Source organism: Calliphora vicina, chromosome 1 (assembly GCF_958450345.1).
Source record: "Calliphora vicina chromosome 1, idCalVici1.1, whole genome shotgun sequence".
Lineage (NCBI taxonomy): Eukaryota > Metazoa > Arthropoda > Insecta > Diptera > Calliphoridae > Calliphora > Calliphora vicina.
Window position 1 is genome coordinate 37,399,730 of NC_088780.1, and position 17,490 is coordinate 37,417,219.

Here is a 17,490-nt window from a genome sequence, read left to right on the forward strand (position 1 = left end):
AAATCAATTCATTTTATTTCCAATTTAAGAAACATTTATTAATCCGTTATTTTTGAAATGTTAAGGTAATAATCCGTTAATTTGTTTTCTTTTTTTTGTATAAATTTTATTTTTTTTTTATCAAAAAAATAAATGAAAATCTTTAGAAATTATTTGAATTCGTTCGTTTTTTTGGTTTCCGTATAAAAACGCGTTAGATTTTTATTCTGTATGGAAGAACCAGCATGCATTTAGGTTGCAAGCAGCAGTTCTCGTTCGACTAAACTTAACGTTACAAGATGCGCAGCAGGACTGAACTGACTCCTGAAATATTTTACTCAGCAGAGATGTGAACACATTCGAATGTTGTTTAACGACCCCTGGGTGTACAAAACACTCGGGTGGTTTTTCTACACGCTGTTGTTGCTGTGTGTGTTAATGAAAAGATGACGACAACAACAACAATGATTATTATAACGTGAAGCGGAGAAGTCCAAAACAAAAAATAAACAACAAAACATACACACGAAACGCGAAAGCAGCAGCAAAAAAAAAGTAGAAACACGGTTGTTACTACGAGCTGTATGTGTGCGACGGTGTACAGCGGGTAATCGTATGCCACATACCGAGGTGTTGCAGCATGTTAACTCAAAATAATACACAGTCCTCTTAAACAAACCAACAACCTTAAACTCCACACAATAGAAAGAGAACTATATATAAGACTCTTACTAAACATAAACAAAACATTGGCAAAACCCGTTATCATCTATTCAGCAAACACACGAGAGAGAGTAGTAGCAGCATATGATTAACAAACATTTACCGTATTAGTTCACTCACCAAGGTGAGTTTCTCTTAATGAGGTGAATTTCTTAAAACAAAGCAACAGACAGGGACAACATCAGGCAAAAACAACTAAATAAATGGCTGCTTTTACTTACTCATCCACTAATGAAGAAAAGAGCACACTATTTCCTAAACATCAACAAATCCAATTGGATTTAAGGTGAACTCTAAAATTCTCATTGAAATTCTTTAGCGAGAAAGAGTAGCAATGAATTTCCCCTGAAAGAAAACAAACAAATTAAATATGAAGTCTGTTTCCCGTTGTACATTAACAATGGTGGTTTAAATTAATTTGTTGGCCAGCAAGAAGAAAACCTCAATATAAAACCGGTTTTTAAAGTGTTAATATTAAAGCAACACCCACATAGGAAAATAATGAAAAACAACAAAAATTAATAATAAAAATAAATATTTTTAATGAAAACAATTGAAGGCGTGGTTACGCATGTCTTTTGAAAGCAGCATTTCAAGAATATTCAAAAACATTTTATTGGCTGAATGAATATTCTTTTGATAGTTGAAATGTTTTATTTGAAGAAAACTTAATGATAATGTAATTTAATTTATAGACATAAATTTATTAATTAATAAACATTAATTATAAGAGTTTAATAAATAGTTTTCTTTGTTTATTTTTTATTATTAAACATTAAAATAAATTTGATGGTAAAATGTTTGTATTTTCACAATATTTGTATGTATGTTTTTTAGAAACAACTTATAATTATTTATGTTTGTATTATTTTGTAATCAAAATTATTTAAGAAAATAATTTGTTTAAAGTTCTTTTTTTATAAAATGTATGTATTTGTTAGTTGTAATAAATAAAGTATATTTGAAAAGAAGGCCTAAAAACTTTAGTTTTGAAGCAAAATATAGTAACTATTACAGTTTCATACAAAAATATAATTTATTAATTTTGGTAGAATTTATCATTTGTAGAATTTTTATAAATTAATAATAACTACATTTCCAATGTATGTATTACAACAACAAACTGTAATTGAGCCATTTTAAAATAATTCAAAAATAAACTTATTAAAATTTTGTAAAATTTGTTTAAGTTTTTGCAAAAGGTTTACAATTTTATATTAAAAATTTCTATAAGTAGTATTGGTTTTTAGTTGCTTAACAAAGCTACCAAAATTTATGCTTGAAAGTTCGTTGTTATTGAAAATACTTTCAAACGTATTTGGTTTATTTGAATGTAGTTTTACAAAAAAATTAAAATCTTCAACGAAATTATGTGAGTACCAGGTTTACTACCTCTGTTTTGTGTTCTGTCAAATGTTACTGTATCAATTTATAAATTTGTTTACATAATTTGGTTTACAAAAAAATATTTTTTTGGAAATGTTATAAGCAGACTGCAGTTACTAGAGTAGTGATCTTAGAGAACTTTTAAATGTCATTGCCATATCCGAGAGATGGTTAAGTCGAATGGTTATGAAATATAAATTCGGGCCATTGAAATTTTATCGATTTTGTTTTCAGTATTTGTTGCCCTTTCCTCTAGAACTATTTCCTCTTGTGGATATGTGAGGATATGTTGTGGATATCCCAAGATTGTCATATAATTTATTTAGTTATTGTCACATATATTACATTTTGCACTAACAATTGATCGTCTAAAATATTATATAGAATTAGTTAACACATAACTTTTCAATTGTTTTTCAAAAACTTGAACTTTCGCCAAATATAAAAACATCTGTTTTTCATAGGAGATATAACTTTTTAAATTTAACCTTTTAACGAATCGTTTTAAGGTTTACCAGCTTGTCTCTGCTGTATTATATAGGTCATCGTGGTCAAACGTGGTCAATCTATACAATCTCTCCATACTCAACTGCAAAGTAAATCTAATATTACTACGTCCCATGAGCATATAAGCTTAACCAAATGAATGTTAATATATTGAAATGATATTGCAACAAAGATCCCTGCATATAACATCCATAAATGGAACAGAAACGAAGCAGAACTTGATTCTAGATTGATTTCTCGGGATTCCGAAGACGGTTCTAACATTTTATATTCAATAGGATGTGACTTTTTAACATAGCGTTGTCCTATTCCTGAAATTTTTTCCGCTCTCTAGAACTAACCCAAAAATACTTGTTCTGTTATGGAAATTAAGTATAATACAAGTCACACAATTTTATTAAAATAATTTTTTTATTTTGGGTGTATGACTTAAAAATGCGAATTTTTAAAATTTTGAAGCAATATAAATTTATTAAAAGTATTGGCCATTTTTAATATGACATTTTCCTTTGTGGCAACATATGGATTACGAGCCAAAAGAACTGGCCATCTTTTGAGTCCAAGAACGAATCCAGCCAATATCGGATACTCTGTTTCAAAGTGAGGCGTATCCCAGAGTGAGCGTTCTGCATCGATCGAAACAAATAGTAGTCGGAGGGGGCACGATCTGGACTATAAAGCGGGTGAGGCAAAACTCCTCAACCACTTATTTCTAAATACTTTCATTTTGCAATATGTGGCCGAGCGTTGTCATTATGGAATATTACGGTTTCATGTGTGGCCCCATATATTGGGCGTTTTTCGGCCTTTGCTCTCACCAAATGCAGAGCATTACCTTAGCGCCATTTATATTTGGCATTGGTTATCGTAATGGATCCATTTTTCATGGCATGTAATGATTCGGTGCAAAAATGATTTTCTTTTATAGCGTTCAAACATCATTTCGGAGATGCAAAATTGGCTTTCAAGGTCTCTCGGCTTCTATAGTACCCTGTTTCCCTGTTTGGATGAATACTGCTCCTAGCAAATGTTTTTTGAGTTACTTCAAATAATTTTGTACAAACATTCTCTTGCACGTTGAAACCAATGGATCACATTCACCATAAGCTTTGGAGAGCAATCGATCTTTTTTTTTCAAATTAAAGTTTGACATTTTTGAAGCAAAAACAAGTAAGAAAGTATGGTCGGTCAAGCCCGACCATATAATACTCTACACCAAGTAAATGAGTAAAAATATTTTTCTTTTAAAATATCAATAATTTATATTCATTAGTGATTTTCGGAAGTGGGCCTTATATGGGAGCTATGACCAATTATGGACCGATCACCTTGAAATTAGGTCGAGTGATTTATGTCTATATTAAATTTAACTATGTTGAATTTTGTGTGTATACCAACATTTTTAAGCGATTTATGCACGTTAAAGTGATTTTCGGAAGCGGGTCTATATGGGAGCTATGACTAATTATGGACCGATCGTAACAAAATTTGGTGACATGAATTTTGTATATATGGTGGTGTAGGGTATAAAAAACTTTATTGACTACATTATAATATTCAATACCTAAGTGAGAATAAGTGACATAGTATATGAAACCTTCAAAATGACATAAGTTATTAAAAACAAAAACCGCATTCGAAGGATACCCCCTTTCTTAATAATTCAGCCAATAATTTTTTTCGAATAAAAAGTTTTTAAAAAAAATTTGTGAAAATTTTAAAACCAAAACCGTAATAATAAACGATTTTAAAGCTGGATTGAAGCAAAATACCATAGAGAATTTTACATAGAGACGAGACACTCCGAATTGTCATACAAAAATACAACAAATCATATGTCTGATACAACAACAAAATACATTGACTAGCATGTACTTTGTTGTTGCAGAAATAGGTTTTTGGCAACAGACTTAGGTTTTTGACAATTACGTCTGGTCTCTATGTTACCCAATGTAAAAAACTATGATAAGTATGTAATTAATAAATTTACCATTGCAAAAATTATAAAAAAATTTCGTAAGACAGGGAAGAATATCTCGTAAAACTACTGGAAGACAAGATAATTTAGTAGCAAGAGAGTTTAAGAAATTCACAAAAATTACTCCCCCGGCAGATTATCAATAATCTAATATTGGAAATTAGTTCTCGAACTGTTAGCCGGGGAAAATTGACTGAAATTGGATACAGATCCATATTAGAAAGTCGAGGTGATAATAAATTTCAAAATGATCAAATATTTTATTAAAAAATTATGATTTAAATTTTTTGGCTGAAATTACCAATAATTAAACAATAGTAACATAGTTATATTCAATTCCATTTAAATGAGATAATAATTTTTTTATTTTTACAAAATAAAATGGACTTAACATTTTTGCATATTTATAGTTATTAAATATTAACCATTCCTGATTGCTAAAAACTAAAAATTTATTGAATATTTTATGTTTTCTACATACATATAAAATAGTTCCTTTAAATGTCGGTTAACCGGTTAAACCTGTTTTTTATAAACTCTAGTTTTAATAGGTTTAAACTCAATAAATTATATTGTTTATTAAAAAAACTTAAGATTTCAATAAAATCATTTTAGAGTCGCCCAAATTTCAGAAAAAATAAAAAAACAAGTAAGAGAGCTATATTCGTATCTTATATATTCTTTAAAAAAAATTATTTTAAAGTATAATTTGGTGAAGGGTATACTAAATTATACTTTAAAATAAATTTTTTTTTAAATATTTTTAGGTAAACAAAATTAAAATTTTTTTTTTATATTTTTGTTTTATTTTCGAAATAGTTTTTTTATATATTTTAAAGAAGTTTTTTCCAATTTTTTTTTTTTTAAATTTTCTAAATTTAATTTTTTTTTAAATTTATTTAAAAACAAAATTTTTTTTTGTGAAAAAAAATTCGGGTTAAAAAATATTTTTCCCGATTTTGACCCATTGGAGGACCAACTTACTATAGCCTCGTTGGACCTACAATAACATCGTTGCAATGGAATTTTAAATATCTATCATTGGATATCCAAATTGTCTATATTAATGACTTAGTAATCAAGATATAAATCAAAAATAGGCCAAAAATCGTGGTTATCCCGATTATATCTCAGTCATTTATGGACCGATTTTGTCGATTTTAAATAGCAACCAAGCCGGAAGAATTCCCGATATATTGATGTATATGAATCATGTATGTAAGTTATTTGGGGGACGGACATGGCTATATCGTCTTTGCTATCTATAACGATCCAGAATATACTTTGTGGGATCGCAAATGAAAAATATAGAAATTACAAACGGAATGACAAACTTATATATACCCTTGCCGCTCATGGTGAAGGGTATAAAAAATTACTTTTTCTCAACATTTATTTTTAAGGTTTTTTTAGTAGGTAATAAAAAAATAGGCTGATTTAACTTTTTTAAATATTACCTTAAATATTTTTTTCCTCAATATCGACAAATTTTTGTCCATACAAATCGGACCACCCTGATGAATATCCTTAAAAGTTGTAATGTTAGGCAGCTTATTCCTTTATGAACATAAAATTATAATTTAACTCATTCTTAATGAACCTAATTTTTCTGCTTGAGTTGAGTTAAAAAAATTCGGTTATTACAACCTCTAAGCTTCTTTGCCAACAAAAAAAAAAATCGATGGATAAAATGAATTCATTCAATTTGCAACAAATTTGGCCATCGCAATGAATCTTAATATTGTAACTTTAAGAAGAAAACTTATAAAGAAATTCCCGACAAACCTTTCCCGAAAATATCCCTGGAATTCCCGGAAAAATTTTCACGCGTAGGAACTAGGGTATTCGAATTATTCGGTTTTTCTCTTGTTCGAATAAAACGAATAATTCGAATAAGAGATTTTAACTTGTTCGAATAATTCGATCACACGTTTAAAATTAATCGAATTATTCGAATAATTTAAATTTTTTTTAAAAAAGTAAAGAATGAAGTTTTGATGTCGGTTTTTTAACATTTTATTGTTAAAGAAAAACAAAAAAATAATGTTAAAGTTAACAATTCAAGTATTGATAATGTTAAAAAACATTCGAAAACAAAGTCCATCATTAAATATTCAACAGAAATTTTCTGATCAGATTAACTCCCGAACAATATACAAAACAATTGACTAGCAAACCCTTTAGTTTCCGTTTTGGAGCTATGCTTTAAAAAATTTGAGCTAGTTGGACATGATCCTGAATTCAAATACAATATAAAGAACTATTAAGAACTTTTTTATGTCGTTCATTAATTCGTGTTTGAAATTGAGTAAACTAATTCTTTAGTAAATTAATTATTCACTATTTCTAAATTATTTATAACAAATTGTATTATACATCAAGCTCTATCAACGTTGCCGAATCTTTGCTTAATAAAGTGGTCTTGGGGAATTACACAATAAAGGGAATTTGATCAAAGTTTGATAACATTGGCAGTGATCGTGGCTAATTTGAAGTCAGGCAGTGCATGATTGACGCATTTACAAATATGCAAAAAGTTTATTACCATGTTAGACAAAGATGTTCAACGATGTTCAAAATCATGTATAAGACGAACTCCATGCTTTTCTTGCAACAAAGCGTTAGTTTGCAATATTTGTGTTTATCATTCGATTTACAAAATACTTTGCAACACTTACATACGCGGTTAATAACATCACTTATATACATATATTTTAAGGCCATGGCCTTCATCAATTTCAATGTAATCATTATAAATGTCATCCTTTCAACGACCGTTTCAAAATCACATTCTCCATCACATTCAACTCCACTTTAAACTAAGTTAAAATTTTGATTATTAATTGCGATTCTTCTAATATTTCGCCAGCTAAATAACAAATATTTTATTCCGTACCTTTTATTTTCATTGTTTCAAGTCCTAAGTTAAAAAATTTGAAAGATTTGTTTTTAGAATTGTAACTTCTTGCAGTAATATTTATGTATATATTTATAGAAGGAGCTATGGAATACTCATCTACAGTGATCGAAAGTCCCTTTGTCTTTACTTATTTGTCGAATTTCAGAAACGATACAATTTTTGTGAGTCATTATTACTTATTTAAATTTGAAATTATGAAAAATTTTAAGCAGTTTAATAAATTTAAATATATGTATATGAACATTTATTCGTTTTATTCGATTATTCTACATAAAATTGTTCGAATTATTTGTTATTCGAAAATGGCCATTTTTAAATTATTCGAATAATTATTCGTAAGAAATTATTCGATTAATCGAACGATCATTAGTCGAATGAATACCCTAGTAGGAACCCTAATTGTAATTGAATGCTTTGAAAAGTTTCCATTATATTGTAAATCACACTATATATATCTAAGAAGTAAATTGATATCAGTTTCAAGTCAATATCTACATATGTATTTAAAGTACAAGTCTTGTTTAATTGTGCACTGAAGATATATGTATATTTGTTGGTATTCAAAATTTAGCTATTCCAATAATCGAGCGCTATAAAGGATTTTCTAACCCATTTTCTCATAGTACCATTTTAACATTAGTTCATATTTCACCATCACATGTTTACATAAAATAAAAAAAACTACATTCAATTCTTCAACATTTTCCTTTATTAAAAAAAATAAATTTTTTTGCTGTACTTAATACCGCCATCTTGCTTTGATCATTTTTAGAAAATAGAGCTGTCATTCGCATGACAGTTATTGGCCTCTGTTTAATAAATACTTGCGGTTGGTCTTGTTTTCTTTATAAATATTTTTATTTATTATTTTTTTTTTAGTTTGTTTCTCTTTTTCTAGCATTTTTGCAGTTGTATTTACAATTTATCAGTTATAGTTTATTATGAATGTAATGAAAGAAATGTAGTTTTAATTGCGCGTTTCCATTTTATTTCTTAAGTTTTCCGCACATAGCAAAACTAAATGGTTTTGTATGTTTATTTTGGAAAAAATTGAATTGAAAAATTTCCAACATTTATTGACACATTGCAGCAATTCTATTGACATGAGTTGTTATTAAATGGTGGAAAAGTCAGGCAGACAGATAAGCAGCCATTCGGCGTGCGTGAGAAAACTAAACAGAAATTGCTGGAGAAAAAAAATAAAATTTTTCGAGAGATCAAGGAAAATGTTAGTATGTAGATATAAAACGATCTTACTAAAATGGGGTAGGGACAAAAACGGAGAACATATTCTGTAACTAGAATTTAAAGGACCTTTATTATTGACTTTAAATAACGATATATCCGTGAAAATAAAAAAAATGTTTAACCCTCTAACCCGCAAACTTTAAAAAGCTAAAAAAAAACTTGTCGAATAATTTTTTTTAGAAACTAATTTGTAAATTAAGTTTACGAACTAGGTGCAAAAAGGTGAAGAGTGCCTTAGGGCATTGTTGCCGGTTTAGGTGTAAAAAACAATAATTATGATTCGATTTTATTGAAAAGCTAATGAAAAAGAACTAATAAAAAAATATTTCGAATAGATGGGGCTACTAAAAGTTAGTAAAACTTTGATTAAAACTTACACACTAAATTTCACGTGCTAAAATTATGACATCACTCACAAAACAGTTGACAGAATAAAAACTAAAAGTCAGAATGCATTTAGACCTTCGAGGGAAATATTAACAAATCTGCAACTAAAGTGACAGTTAACTTTTTTTTAAGAATTATAATTACTTTTTGAGATAATTGGTGTTTGGTAATGCAACTGTATTGAGGTTTTAATTTCAACTTCAAGGGTTATTTTATTACAACTTAGTACAACGATTGAAAACAAATTTTGTTCGATATATGTCACAATTTGTTTTAACAAAAACATCCTCCCTTTTAGATATTGACGCCCAGATAGGCGATATTTTACAACTCAACTTTCACCTTAAGATATTGAACTTTTCTTTCATTAAACAAAAAAAAAACATCTTGACTCATAACTATTAGGTCACATTCTCCCATTCAATCAAAGATTTCCCATTTGTTTTCCTTCAAAAATATTCCCAGAGTTCTCATGTTTACAAAACTAAATATATACAGTTAAAGAATAAAGAATATTGTCCAATATTTTAAAGTCATTAGATTCAATTAAAAACGGATTTATGTAACAAAAACAGTTTGATACTAATCAATGGAAAATTGTTAACACCTCCAACGCCCAAACAAAAAATAAATTTACACTAAAATTAGAAAAACACACAGACACAACCCCCTCATTCATGGCAAAAATAAAATAAACCCTAAAGTTAAACAAACAAGCAAACATACAACCAACAAATAGATTTGTAATAGATTTTCAAATAGAAATATACAAACAGATGTTAAAAACTAATGAGAATCAAATCTCGTAATAAACTAACAAACAGCTCTAAATAAAAATTGATTGAGTTACATTTCGCATTTTGCCATTTACTTTATGAGATTGTGTTTTTTTTTTATTTTGTGTAAGGCACTCATATGGAAATGCACTACTAACCACTGCTAAATAGCTGGAGCTAGACAGACTGCATCAGTGTTTGGAACGGACGTCTGTAACTATGGCAACGTAAATGTGTTGTGGTTGTAAATCTAAAACATGACGTTTATTTTCTCATTAAAAATCATGTTTTTTTATGTTTGGAATCATAAAGATAAATAAACAAACAAACATTCCAGCAAACCAAATGCTAAAATATTTTTATGATTTCCTTTTTATTTCCCCTCGATTTTCTTGGCCATTGATGTAAAATGTGGTAGTGAAGGTGCTAAAAGGTTTGTTGTCGGAAATAAAGAACTCTTTTGGTCATAAAATATTGGTTTATAGAAAATATTAAAGTTTTTGCAGTTAGAATTGTTTTGTTTTCTTTAGTTGTTCCAATTTTATTGCCGGTTTTCTTTTTAATGTCTTAATTATGCAAAACATAACTAGATACAAAAATTTTAGCTTGAGACTTAAGTCAGCTGTCAAAAACCAAAATCATATTTGGTCTTACAAAAAAATTTCAAGTCAATATCTCAATTAGATTAAAAAATACGCCAGTTTCCAAAGCAGCTTTCCGGTTTCTGATCTCCAATATTGAAATTTTGATAAAAAATAGCTAAATTTCCGATTCGAAAAATAGAACATATTTTTTATATCAAAATTTTCTCCGTAAAGATACCTTACAGAAAAACATAAAATTGTTATATGTTCTAAAATAATTTTTTAATTGAAAATCGTTTTGTTTTGGATTCATAATTGATATTGCTCTGAAAGTATGCCCTATATTTTTAAAAAAGCAGACCAAGATATGGCAAAATTTTAAAATTTAAATTTTGAAATGGGAATTAATAGATAAATTGTACACGCAAGCATGTATTTTCAAGGTCTAGCCGAACGTTTTCTAAAAATATAAAAATCTTTGAAATCGGATGGGAAAGAAAAAATGGCACGTTTTTAAAAATTTTACATGTCGAAGGTACCCTACTTTGAGCTCCCATAACGCAGCCCCTGGAGCATTTGTAGGTCGCATTTTAATAACTTAGGGTCATTTTTTGAGATCGTATTTAAATATGAATTATTTTTAAGTTCTATTTAAATACGAAAATGAGTTTCTCAGTGCTTTTTTAAATGATACTTAAATGGCCAACGTTGGCCATTTAAATTCTATTTAAGTTTCATAAACTACCATATGTTTTTGACAGCTGACTTTTGTTGTTTGGTTTTTTTCGCGCTGTATTTTTTTACAGCGTCTTGCAAAACCTACAATTCCGATGTGGGGCAATGGAGCTTATTTTGTGCATTTTCTTAGCAATAATTTAATAAACTTTTTTCTTATTTGGCAAAATGTAAAATTTTTTGTTTTGGTTGAACAGCTGTTTTAAGCAAAACTATCGATAAAGTTTTTATATTTAGTAGTGCTACCATACTTATCTTATTTAAATAAGAAAAATTATATAGCACTGAAAAACTCAAACTGTATTTAAATACCACTTATATTTAAGTAAAAATTAACTAAATACGTATTTAAATATGAAGTCAACAACTTGGCATTAAACTCGAATTCTACTTGGCTACACCCACGTCAAATTTTATTTCGATCGGACCAGCCGTTTAGAAATGCCAGCTTTATTTGCAAACAAATTCGATTCTGCCCCACTGTGCAATAGGGACTTCCGAACTTTGACAGTTGATAGCGGCCATATTATTGAAGCTACATCTGTCGAATTGACTGACATTTACAACAAGACGTGCAAAAGATAAAATTGTTTTATAAAACTGGGTGTTCAGTTCAGAAAAAGTTCCGCACGATTCTCCCATTTTACGGAGAGTACGTCAACGATACCAATCCACGTGATATGGTCAATCCTGAAAAAAAGTCACTGTTTTGATGTGGGTTTTGGGCTGGCGGCGTCATAAGACCATAATTCTTCAACGGCGAGAGCTATAGGTCGATGATTATCAACTTTTTTTTGATTATGTACGATCGATTTGAGGGCATAGTCGTTTCACATGGAGGTGATGTTAACTGGCGAATGGTTTGACTTTTTTTTGTGGAGGCTTCTTAAGTCGCAGGCCTATGCGAATAAGCCACAGACCAATGCGGCCCTCAAAGCCAGTATGAGTCATGGAAAATTGGACATTTCGAAAGTGCGAATCTTTTGGAAGCGAAGAACATTTGGATTTCTTACATAATGGCATGGATAAGCCTTTCAAACGAATAAATAATTTCACTTTGTTTTATTTAAATTTAAAGATAGGAAGCGCCTTATGAAAGTTCCTTTATATATGTGTTTGTTAGAATAGACATCTCAAGTGGTTAAACCTTCACATTTGATATGTGAAGGTCATAAGTAAATTTCCGAAATGTCATGTCTGAACGTAGCTTTTGCCCATAATTACAGAAGTCAAGCAATATGTAAGCTTTTCTTCAACAACTGAAGAATTTCAGGTGAATGCTTTGTGACCCTTAATGGCTCCTGGTCTGTTATACTGAAGTTGTGGGTTGTATAAAAGTTCCTAAGAGTCGCAGTGCATGCAGCCTCACTATTAATAGTAATAATTGTCATATTTGTTAAACAGATAAAATATATAATTTTAAATATTGGGTTGCTGCATAAAGGGGGGGTGGCGTAATGATAAGGCATACTTGTTAAATCCAGTGTGATCCTTCTACATTACACCTCAAGTCGACTTACAAGCCTCCATGTGGTGGTCCCAGGCCGATGTCCTAGATAGCCATCAAGCTTCGCCGAGTTGTGAGAGGCGATTGATGTGTCTGTTCTCCTAGTTGGTGCGGCTGCGAGCGGACGTCTGTTCTTATATTAAAGACATTTATTTATTGACGAACATATGTATACTGAACGATTGCGTGACCTTGATAACTGAATGCGAAAGGTTGGATCTAGCAAATCATCTCACTAGCATCTACTTTTGAACAAGGTTCTCAATCTCATTGAGTGTTGTGGTCCTCTCCTAACGGAATCCTATCGATTCTACTTGACACATGTTAAGAAACATCGCGAGGCGAATCATATACAAATAAATAACAATATCCTAAGGACAATACTCAATCAAAGATTCATCGATAATCTTATATCGATACTAATAAGTGGACATTTTCCAAAAGTCTAAAGGAAGAGCACTATGAAGAATTGTAAGAAACTTTGTCTAGAAACTATGGGACTAAATTCGATTTTGACCTTGTGGAAATTAAAAATGTGTTGTAAGTAGTACTTCACTGCAAAGCTTGTGTAAGTATTGTGAAGATTTTTAATAATTCTGGACCTTTTTTTGTCATTTGTCAATTCTGTTCCAATTTTTTGGTTAACACACGTCAGAAGGAAAACGTTTGTATTATTTGTATTTTATTTATCTTCTTTATCTTCAGGTCAAAGTTGCTTAGAATTCTTTATAGAATCATTTCCATCCCTAGGATTTATTGTCAAAAATAAATCGACACCGTCATCTTTAAGAGCACTAGACAGATCTCAACGAATGATCATTTGACGAACATGTGATGCAATGACGAAGGAAAATTGTCGGGCGGATTTTTAACATAACAACTCTAAGGGCCATTATTACAACTTGCCATTATAGTTAAAGTTACCTTTAAGGGTACCTTTTTCTATTGCATAAAGTTACCTTTAACTATAACGGCAAGTTGTAATAATGGCCCTAAGAAAATATAATTAAAACCAGCAAGAATCGAAGTACCGATCTAATTATCCAATAAAGCATAACTAAAAATCTTACTTCTTATTTATACAGTAGTAAGTCGATAACGATAACTCGTCAGATTGTATCCTTAGTTATTATTCCCAATAAGTGGTCGTTAGCCGACCGTGAGACGAATCGTTTACCTTTTCGTAATCTACTCTTAACCTGTAACTAATTTTTAGCCAATTGAGAGCCGAACTATTTATCATGTCGGATTGAATTCATTATTTTTAGTTATTTTTTGTGCCATATTAAGTCAACTGATAACCGAATATTAAGTCAACTGATAATCGTATCGCACCATATTTACTTCTAAGCTATTGTAGCCAACAAGCCGTAGTTAACCGATTGAGAGCTAAATAATTCATATCGTCGAATTGTGTCCAGTCGTTTATAGTTCTAAATTAAGAGAATTATAACTGTGTTCGAAGACACAAGGCAGATCTGTAAACTATATTTCAAAAGAAGCTACTGGAGGGACTAAGCATATCTCAAATGGAAACAAAACCAACATCACAAGGTCTCGTGTTTTGTGGGCGAAAGTTGATAAAAAACGCAAACATTTTTGGTGGGAAAAGTAATAATTAACATTGTTAATATATATTGAATAGTTGAAGATCGAAATCACAATAAATGTAGCCTCATCACCTCACCGGTCATCCGAGATTATATTGTCAAATCAAGACCTAGCACTAGTGGAGAAGTACTACATTACAAAATGTGTCATTGCAGTATCTAATACGGTTACTCAGTCCAGTTCCCGAGTCCAGTTCGAGCATATATGTTTGAACCTACATAGAGCCTCGAAAGTTAGCAAACTCCACAATTTTTTTTTTATTTTTTTTAAGATTATGAAAATCCTAAAATCTATTTATCCATCGGTTAAAATTTTAAAGTTTCGGTTTGTTGGAGATTGAGCTGAATAATAGATTCGATTCTGAAAAAAATATTTAAGTCGGATCTTAAAAAAATCAAACAATTCACTGGTGTTTACTGATTTTTGAGGCTTTCTGCATGTCTGGTCATATGAACTGGACATTGACAGAGGAAATTAAAAGCTTTGGCCTCTTACACAAGATCCCGACAATAGTCATCCGATTTTACTTAGATGTGTAGCGAATGTTAATTATGATATCAGCCTTAATTTATACTTTTCTAAGAGCATCACAATGAATTACAAAATGAATCCACTGAATAGTTTTACGCGATACAACAGGGACTTCGTAATCCATGTAATAGCAAGCTTACAAGCGAACATCAGAGTTGAAAAAATTGTACGAATAATAAACACAAATGTATAAATTTAGCGCCAGAGGTCATATATTTATAAAAATACCTTTTTAAATACATATTTTATTTATTAAGTTCTTTTGTTGTTGTTGTTGTTGGTTGCATTGTATGTAGTATATTGCATGAACAAAATAGAGACCAAACGAACCGGATCAGAAAATAATAAGTCATGCATTTCTGCTTCAAAATACAATAAAGTTTGTTTCTTGTCGTTGTTTGGTTTATCTCAAAATATTCAGTTGTGGCGTTCTTAAGATTGTGTTGTGTTGCATTTACAATGTGAATGTTTGAATGGCTGGGTGTGAGTGGTGTAGTTTTTGTTAAAAGTTGACAAAATGCCATTTACCATGCAAAATATGAATCTGTTTAAAATTCACACTGTAATCCGTGAAAAATGTTTGTTCAAATCCAAATACATGCTTTTACAGTGAGAAAAATATTGTATGTGAAACAGTCATGGATGCAAGGGAATATGAGGAAATATTATTAGCCAAAAATTATTTAGGATAGACAGAAAGAATTCTGTGCCAATTTAGCTTCAACTCTGGCTCCAAAGGATAACTAGACAGATTCTGGTTTAGTTTAAATAATAAAGTTTAAACACTATTAAAATTTATTGTTTTTTCTTGAAACCAACAAGGTCCTATTTCCTTAATCACCTGAAAAACATTCAGTATTTATGTGTATATATCCTTTTTCTCACTCGCATGCTCTGCGCGATCAAAAACCATAAATTTGCATTTAATTATTGTGAAAACATAAATTGAAAATAAAAATAAGAGTTTTAATTAAAAAAAAAACAAAGTTTTATAAACTATTTTCCAATAAAATATTTCATTTTGAAATGCAAGCAAGCGCCTCCAAGTCTTTATTTTTTTCGTTTTTTTGTTTTAGCTAACAAAAGACATTTATTCATTCGTTCGTTCCATACATGGCCCGTAAAACAAACACGCACATAAACAACTTCCTCCAACACAGCAACAACAAAAACCACAACAATATTAACCAAGAGGCAGGCAACAAACAACACACACGGTAAATGGCCAGGATGGTTGTTGGCTGTACTCGTATCATGACATTTAATGTGCATAAAATTATTAAAAATATGAACTAATGAATGGAATGAATTTATTTTTTTTCCTCAACAAAAGAAAGAAATGAAATGTGAAAAAAATTATAAATGTATGAATTCATGATTATAAACATGGTTAAAAATAAAACAAAAAAAAATAGAAGAAACTGCAACAACAACTATAAACTGCACATGTAAGTGGTTTAAGGCGCAGAAGACCCACGTTTTTGATACTATGTATTTGTTGTTCTGGTTTTTATAGTTTTGGCAACATTTAGCATGACTATTAAATTAAATGGCAAATATCAACATTTCAAAATTTATGAAACAGTTCGAAAAATACTGCCAAAGAATTTGCCATGCTGTTGACTTTAACGTGTGCAATCAGATATTTTAATACATATGTATGTCGTAGTTCGGATTGTAGGATTGGAGGGAGGCAGACAGTTTAGAGAACAAATCAAAATTTTCTAATTTTAGATGTTAAAAATTACAATCAACTGTATTGTTGTTTAGGCAATACAAATTTAGTTATCAATAGTCGTAGTTTTCAAAAAGATTAAACTTCAATAGCTCTTAAGAACAATTGAAGTTAATTTAATGCTAATTTTTATACCCACCATCTACAAAAAATGGGGGGTATATTGATTTTGTCATTCCGTTTGTAACACATAGAAATATTCATCGCAAACCCACAAAATTATATATATTTGGGACCTTATGTAATCTTAAGACGATCTAGCTATGTCCGTCCGTCTGTCTGTTGGCTGAATTTTTTAAAACTGAACTAGAACTGAACTAGAACTGAACTAGAACTGAACTAGAACTGAACTAGAACTGAACTAGAACTGAACTAGAACTGAACTAGAACTGAACTAGAACTGAACTAGAACTGAACTAGAACTGAACTAGAACTGAACTAGAACTGAACTAGAACTGAACTAGAACTGAACTAGAACTGAACTAGAACTGAACTAGAACTGAACTAGAACTGAACTAGAACTGAACTAGAACTGAACTAGAACTGAACTAGAACTGAACTAGAACTGAACTAGAACTGAACTAGAACTGAACTAGAACTGAACTAGAACTAGAACTGAACTAGAACTGAACTAGAACTGAACTAGAACTGAACTAGAACTGAACTAGAACTGAACTAGAACTGAACTAGAACTGAACTAGAACTGAACTAGAACTGAACTAGAACTGAACTAGAACTGAACTAGAACTGAACTAGAACTGAACTAGAACTGAACTAGAACTGAACTAGAACTGAACTAGAACTGAACTAGAACTGAACTAGAACTGAACTAGAACTGAACTAGAACTGAACTAGAACTGAACTAGAACTGAACTAGAACTGA